Raw genomic sequence first — 7,706 nt, forward strand, 5'->3', positions numbered from 1 at the left:
TGGTAGATTTGTTTCTGGATCTGAACACACCAGCCAAAATCAAGAGACCTACGAATGCTTGGACGTCTGTCTGGTCTACCTCCTTCCAGTTGTCTGTGTAAATGCATCTCCCCTCCAAGTTGGTCATGTTCATCACTATAGTTTCGATTGACTCTGTCAGGAACAGTTCGAAGCAGCGTATCTCGTTGGCCCTGGGGTCATGCTGATAACATTTTCAGCCGACAGCAGACCTCTCCTCTCAACCGGAATATAACAATAACCTCAGCAGGGCCCTCTTCCTCATCACTGGATTGTTCCACATCGGATGTCTCTTGGTCTGGATCATATTCTGTGTTGTCTTCAACTTCTGACACTTCCTCCTCTAATACATCTTCACTGTCAGTTTCCTGGCCTCTCTCCTCCTCACCAGAGTCATGATCAAAGATTGATCAAGAGCCTCACATACACTATATCGCACTATATCGCTTGGTCATTGTGCTGCCACAGAATGAATTGTGAGCAAGGCCTCAAAAAAGCTTTATGTACCAGAGCTGCGAGAAAAGTTCTATATATTATTGAAACAATGCAGCGATTGTTTGTGAGAATGCCAACAGGCGTGGTTCCCGTGGGGGAAAGATTCTATTGGGGAAAGGTTCCTGTGGGGGTTGCCATGCAAGCCAAGAAGGGAGTGGGGTGTGTGTGTGTGTGTGTGTGTGTGTGTGTGTGCGCACGCTCAAACACACATGCATGTGGGGGTCTGGGAGAGGAAGTGTTTCCATCTGATGAATGGACATGTGCCTGAACTCAATTTTATACATTAATTGTAGTCTCACCCATTCATTTCTAATGACCGGTCATATTTAACTGGGAACACCACAGGTGTACAAAAGTAAAATAAAACATCCTGTAATGAAAATCATCATAATGTATTGTGTGTGTTCAGATGCCCTGTGTGGACAAAGTAATCTGACAATCAGATTAAATTAACTACATTTTCCAGAGAGAGAATTTGTAAAACGATCCAATTCGACCGGAACACAACAGGAGGGTTAAATCTACTGGAAAAATCTAGACCTGAAAATTGTTGTCTAGCAATGATCAACAACCTATTTGACGGAGCTTGAATACATTTGAAAAAAATAATGGGCAAATGTTTCACAATCCAGGTGTGGAAAGCTCTTAGAGACTTACCCAGAAAGACACATCTGGAATCACTGCCAAAGGTGCTTCTTCGAAGTATTAACTCTGGGGTGTGAATACTTATGTAAATGAGATATTTCAGTATTTCATTTTCAATAAATTGACAAACATTTCTAAAAGCATGTTTTCACTTTGTCATCATGGGGTATTGCGTACAGATGGGTTCTAAAAAAATATTTAATCATTTTTGAATTCAGGTTGTAACAAAATAAAAATACTTTAAGGCACTGTAGTTAGCTAACCTGTGTCTGTGGGATGTCTCATATTCAACACCGTGCTGCTGCAGTAGGAATACAGGCACAACGATTGTCCATGAATGTCTATTACCGTTTGGATACAAAGAAGTTGATGACTCTCAAGAAGAGATGTGAAAGGTCCCATAAGAACAATCTGCGTTCGATCAAAGGGACTTCGAACACCTCGCTGTACAACCCAAACACACCATATGCAAGTATTCCCTTTGTAGAACTGTAGTATTTATTATTAGTTAGTAGTATATTTCTATTTGGAAAGTATTCAGACCCCTTGACTTTTTCCACATTTTGTTAAGTTACAGCCTTATTCTAAAATTGTTGGAAGTCTGAGGTCCTGAGCGCTCTGGTGCAGATTTTCATCAAGGATCTCTTTTTTTACCCCCTTTTTCTGCCCAATTTCATGGCGTCTGTCTTGCCTCATCGCTACAACTCCCGCACGGGCTCGGGAGAGATGAAGGTCGAGAGCCATGCGTCCTCCGAAACACAACCCAACCAAGCCGCGCTGCTTCTTAACACAGCGCACATCCAACCCGGAAGCCAGCCGCACCAATGTGTCGGAGGAAACACTGTACACCTAGCGACCTGGTCAGCGTGCACTGTGCCCGGCCCAGCACGGGAGTCGCTAGTGCGCGATGAGACCGGCCAAACCCTCCCTAACCCTGATGACGCGAGGCCAATTGTGCGTCGCCCCATGGACCTCTCGGTCGCGGCCGGCTGCGACAGAGCCTGGGCTCAAACCCAGAGTCTCTGGTGGCACAGCTAGCACTGCGATGCAGTGCCTTAGACCACTGCGCCACCCGGGAGGCCCCAATCAAGGATCTCTTTGTATTGTGCTCCGTTCATCTTTGCCTCGATCCTGACTAGTCTCCCAGTCCCTGCCGCTGAAAAACATCCCCACAGCATGATGCTGCCACAACCATGCTTCACTGTAGGGATGGTTCCAGTTTTCCTGCAGACGTAATGCTTGGCATTCAGGCCAAGAGTTCAATGTTCATTTCATCAGACTAGAGAATCTTGTTTATCATGGTCTGACAGTCTATAGGTGCTTTTTGGCAAACTCCAAGCGGGCTGTCACGTGCATTTTACTGAGGAGTGGCCTCCGTCTGGCCACTCTACCAGAAAGGCCTGATAGGTGAAGTGCTGTAGAGATGGTTGTTCTTCTGGAAGGTTCTCCCATCTCCACAGAGGAACTCTAGAGCTCAATCGGTGACCATCGGATGACCAAGGACCTCCCTGACCAAGGACCTTCTCCCCCGATTGCTCAGTTTGGCTGGGCGGCCAGCTCTAGGAAGAGTCTTGGTGGTTCCAAACTTCTTCCATTTAAGAATGATGGGGGTCACTGTGTTCTTGGGGGCCTTCAATGATTCAGAAATGTTTTGGTACCCTTCCCCAGATCTGTGTCTCGACACAATCCTGTCTTGGAGCTCTACGGACAATTCCTTCGACCTCATGGCTTGGTTTTTGCTCTGACATGCAGTCAACTGTGGGACCTTATATAGACAGGCGTGTGCCTTTCCAAATCATGTCCAATCAATTGAATTTACCACAGTTGGACTCCAATTAAGTTGTAGAAACATCTCAAGGATGATCAATGGAAACAGAATGCACCTGAGCTCAATTTCATGTATCATAGCAAAGTGTCTGAATACTTATGTAAATAATGTATTTCTGTTTTTATTTTTAATCCATTTGCAAAACATCTAGAAACCTGTTTTAACTTTGTCATTATGTGGTATTGTGTGCAGATTGCTTAGGATTTGTATTTATTTAATCAATTTGAGACTAAGGCTGTAATGTAAGAAAATGTGGAAAAAGTCAAGGGGTCTGAAAATTTTCCGAAGGCACTGTATTTCATATACTGCCATAACTCGGTCTCCAGAGCAAATAGACTTTGTCTTGAATACAAGCCATTTCTGTTTACTGGCTGCATTGACAGACTAATCTATTGTTTTATTTAAACATGTTAACTTGCCAACAAATTAAAGTTTAAATTATACATCAACTCCCTTCATCCTTTGTTTTAGCATTTCATTAATATCACAATGAATTGATCCAGAAGTTGAAGTCGAGACTGATGCAGCTAGAATCGTTTATTCATGTCAGTACACTTCAAAAAAGATTATATAAAACACCATTATATACATACCCCTGTATGTACAACCGCTAGCAATATCTATACCACAATGCAGTTATGAGCATACTGGGCACTCTATACTATACTACAACATCAGTCTAACTAAATACTATTGGTTGAATGTTCCAGGCAGGTTCCAGAATGTTCTTCAGCTGGTGAACCTCTTCTTGTGTTGGGTAATGGCACCTGGTTTAGCAGGCTTTGGTGCTGTGGCAATGTTCTTCACCACCCACTACTTAGACCTCTTGCAGAAGATTTGTATGTATGTACAGTACTGCAAGTCTCCTGGAAAGACATGAAGACTGATCATGAGAATGTGTAACCATACAATAAACCATGTTCATCTGTAAACGAGAAAGGGTACAGTAGAACTGGTATGTGTTTTGTTACACTCAATAATGGGGCATTGAGATGGGCTGTTGGCAAAGATATAAAACATTTGAGGAGGGCTTGACTTGTAGACAGTCTAGTCGTGTATTGTTGTGTGTGAGCACCTACAGTTGTGCTGTTAAGTAGACAAGCACTGCCAACAGTAGAGTGGATAGGGTAGAAGAGTGTACTAACAGCCCCTCTCTCCCATGCCAAAGAACTGACTGCAAATGGTGTGAAAGATTGAGAAGCACTTACATTTATATATTTTTGTCTTGCACACAGTAGTTTATTCATGATTTTGTTTTCTCAAGAGGGTAGTGTGCTTTCATAAATCCATTTGGCTGTCCTGGCTTGTTTCAAAGTCAGATGATGTTGAGTTTGAGCTTATTCCTGGCTGAAAGCTTTCATCCAATGGGTCTACAGGCTCTGTACTACTGAAGCTAATGTCAAGGTCATCGTTGTCAGCAACAGCAGGACTAGTCTGTTGAACACACAGTGATTAGCCTACATGTCACTACTTTGTCCCATCAATAAACACTCATAGTATATTCACCCCCCCCCCCCCCTCATGTCAACAGATCATGCATACTAACCTTCACACACAATACCCACCCCAACAGACACCATTCAGTGACCCACACCATCCCCTCCTTACTGATCCCTCCTTTTCTCCAGTTTACACTTCAAGCCTTGCAGGAACAATCAGCTAAACCTCTATAATACAGAGAAAACTACAGTAGTAGTTGTAGCCGACTTGTGAACACATCAACCGTAACAACAAGACCATGTTTATGCTTAGCTCATCATGGAGTCATGGAAAGATTTTGTCGATTTTATTAAGATTTTTATTAGAAGGTGACTTCGCTGCAATAGTCTGGTGCTTAGCTTGATGTTGATGCCTCTGCAGATGTTGATGGGATTGGACTCTAAATAAAACACAGTCATGTTAGCTAGCTAATGGTTAACTAATGTAACCTAACAAAGCTAACGTTAGCTTGCAAAGTTACAAATCCTTTTTGTTTTTGCACAAAACTACCCTCTATACCGGTACCGGTTACCTTCAGATGAGTCCCGTGACACTTGTGGGGGTCGTAGAACCAAACGGAGAACACCATCGTGTTCGTGAGAGTCTCATCTTTCCATAGAGTGGACTTTCGGGATGTCTGATAGTCTGACAAACGGGACGTCTGGTAGTCTGATCACTACTTTATTTGAAAAAAAATGTATTTCATCACATTCCCAGTGGGTTAGAAGTTTACATACACTCAATTAGTATTTGGTAGCATTGCCTTTAAATTCTTTAACTTGGGTCAAATGTTTCGGGTAGGCTTGTACAAGCTTCCCACAATAAGTTGGGTGAATTTTGGCCCATTCCTCCTGACAGAGCTGGTGTAACTGAGTCAGGTTTGTAGGCCTCCAGGCTCGCACACACTTTTTCCGTTCTGCCCACAAATTTTCTATAGGATTGAGGTCAGGGCTTTGTGACGGCCATTCCAATACCTTGACTTTGTTGTCCTTGAGCCATTTTGCCACAACTTTGGAAGTATGCTTGGGGTCATTGTCCATTTGGAAGACCCATTTGCGACCAAGCTTTAACTTCCTGACTGATGTCTTGAGATGTTGCTTCTATATATCCAAATAATTTTCCTCCCTCATGAAGCCATCTATTTTGTGAAGTGCACCAGTCCCTCCTGCAGCAAAGCACCCCCACAACACGATGCTGCCACCCCTGCGCTTCACGGTTGGGATGGTGTTCTTCGGCTTGCAAGCCTTCCCATTTATTCTCCAAACATAACGATGGCGATTATGGTCAAACAGATCTATTTTTGTTTCATCAGACCAGTATGTTTTGTTCGATAAAGTTTATATTTATATCCAAAAATCTCAGTTTACATTGGTGCGATATGTTCAGTAGTTCCAAACCTTTCGGGGATTTTGCAGAGAGCCACATCAATTTACAGAAATACTCAGAATCATAAAACACGAGACGAGATGTTAAAAACTGTCCATTGTGCCAATAGATGGAATGCATTCGCATGAGATTTGCCGTGATGTTGACAGAGTGGCATGGGAGGTTTATTTCTTAGACTGGGTTAAGATGTCAATTTTGGGACACATCCTCAGTAGTGTGCCTTCGAATCAGTGGGTGTTTCAGCCTTTAATCACTAAACACCCTCATCAAAGGTGGCCAGCTAAAGGGGTGATCAAGCCTTAGCTTGTGTCCTATGCCCAATTAAGATGTCCCACGGGACTATGCAAGGCAGGGGCGTCCTCTTCCCTGAGCCAGCCCTACAGCTGACCGCATACCTCATATGCCCTCCTCAAGTTGGAGGGATCTGAATTGGGTTCTCAGGTGGGGGTGGGGGGTCATGAAGTACTTGCTGCACTTGATCTTTATCCCGGAGGCTTTCGTTGTACCATCTACCCAGGCTCTTGATGGGTTGCTCAGACACCGTTGGTATCCGGTCATCTCCAAAGCAGAACCTCACATCTTTAAGCTGTCCCTTGACTATGGAGATGCTTCGAGATTTGCTTGGCTTGATTTTCATCCGGGCCCACTTGATGTTATCCTGCAGTTTTGCAAGTAGCCGCCTGGTGCATGCTGCAGTGGTGTTCAGTGTAGTCATGTCATCCATGTATGCTCGGATAGGTGGGAGACGGAGCCCTTCCTTAGTTCTCTCACCGCCGACCACCCATCTCGATGCCCTGATGATGACTTCCATGGCCATAGTGAAGGCCAGAGGAGAAATTGTACAGCCAGCCATTACGCCTACTTCCAAGCGCTGCCATGTTGTTGTGAAGTCTGGTGTTGTAAAACACAATTGCAGGTCTTGGAAATAGGCCTTTACCAGTGTAGTGATGGGTTCTGGTATGTGGAAAATGTTGAAGGATTTCCAGAGGAGTTCATGGGGAACTGAGCCAAACGCATTGGCCAGGTCGAGGAAGATGACATAGAGTTCTCTCTTGTCCTTCTTAGCTGTTTGGATCTGGTGCCAAATCATACTAGTATGTTCCAGGCAACCAGAGAAACCAGGAATGCCTGCTTTCTGTACAGATGTATCAATGTACTTGTTCCTTTCAAGATAAGTGGACAGCCTCTGTGCTATTATACTGAAAAAGATCTTCCCTTCGACGTTGAGAAGGGAGATTGGTCGGAATTGACGGATGTCTGTCGCATCCTTCTCTTTCGGGATTAGCACACCACCAGCCCTTCGCCATGCCTTTGGTATTATTTCCTTCTGCCACACTATCCTCATGAGCCTCCAAAGAAAGCGTAGGACATCCGGGGAGTTCTTGTAGAGCTTGTATGGTACTCCATTAGGCCCAGGAGCCGAGGCCGCTCTTGCTATTCGGACAACGTTCTCTACTTCCCTCCATTTTGGAGGGTCAGTGTCCAGATTGAATTCTGGTGGTTGAATAGCTGGGATGTCATGTGGGATGATTATCTGCTCATGCCTTTTCATGTCCTGGTGGACCTTTTCCAGATGTTCTTCCAGTTCAGGCTTTGGAGTTTTTAGGATTCCACACTTTTCCTTTGCGAAGAGATCTTTGACAAACTTAAAGGTTTTTTTATAGAACCGTGTTCTTGAGTGTTCCTTCTTCCTACAAAGTTTCCTTAAGTTTTCCGCTCTTCGCAAGGTTGCCAGCCGACATTTAATGTCTGCTTGGAGTAGCATGATACCTTCTCTCTCTGCATCAGAGGCCTTCTTCCACTGCTTCCTCAGCTGCCTTCTCTCTCTGACAAGTATCTCGATCTCCTGCTGCCT

The sequence above is a fragment of the Oncorhynchus mykiss genome, chromosome 25 (genome assembly GCF_013265735.2).
Source record: "Oncorhynchus mykiss isolate Arlee chromosome 25, USDA_OmykA_1.1, whole genome shotgun sequence".
NCBI lineage: Eukaryota > Metazoa > Chordata > Actinopteri > Salmoniformes > Salmonidae > Oncorhynchus > Oncorhynchus mykiss.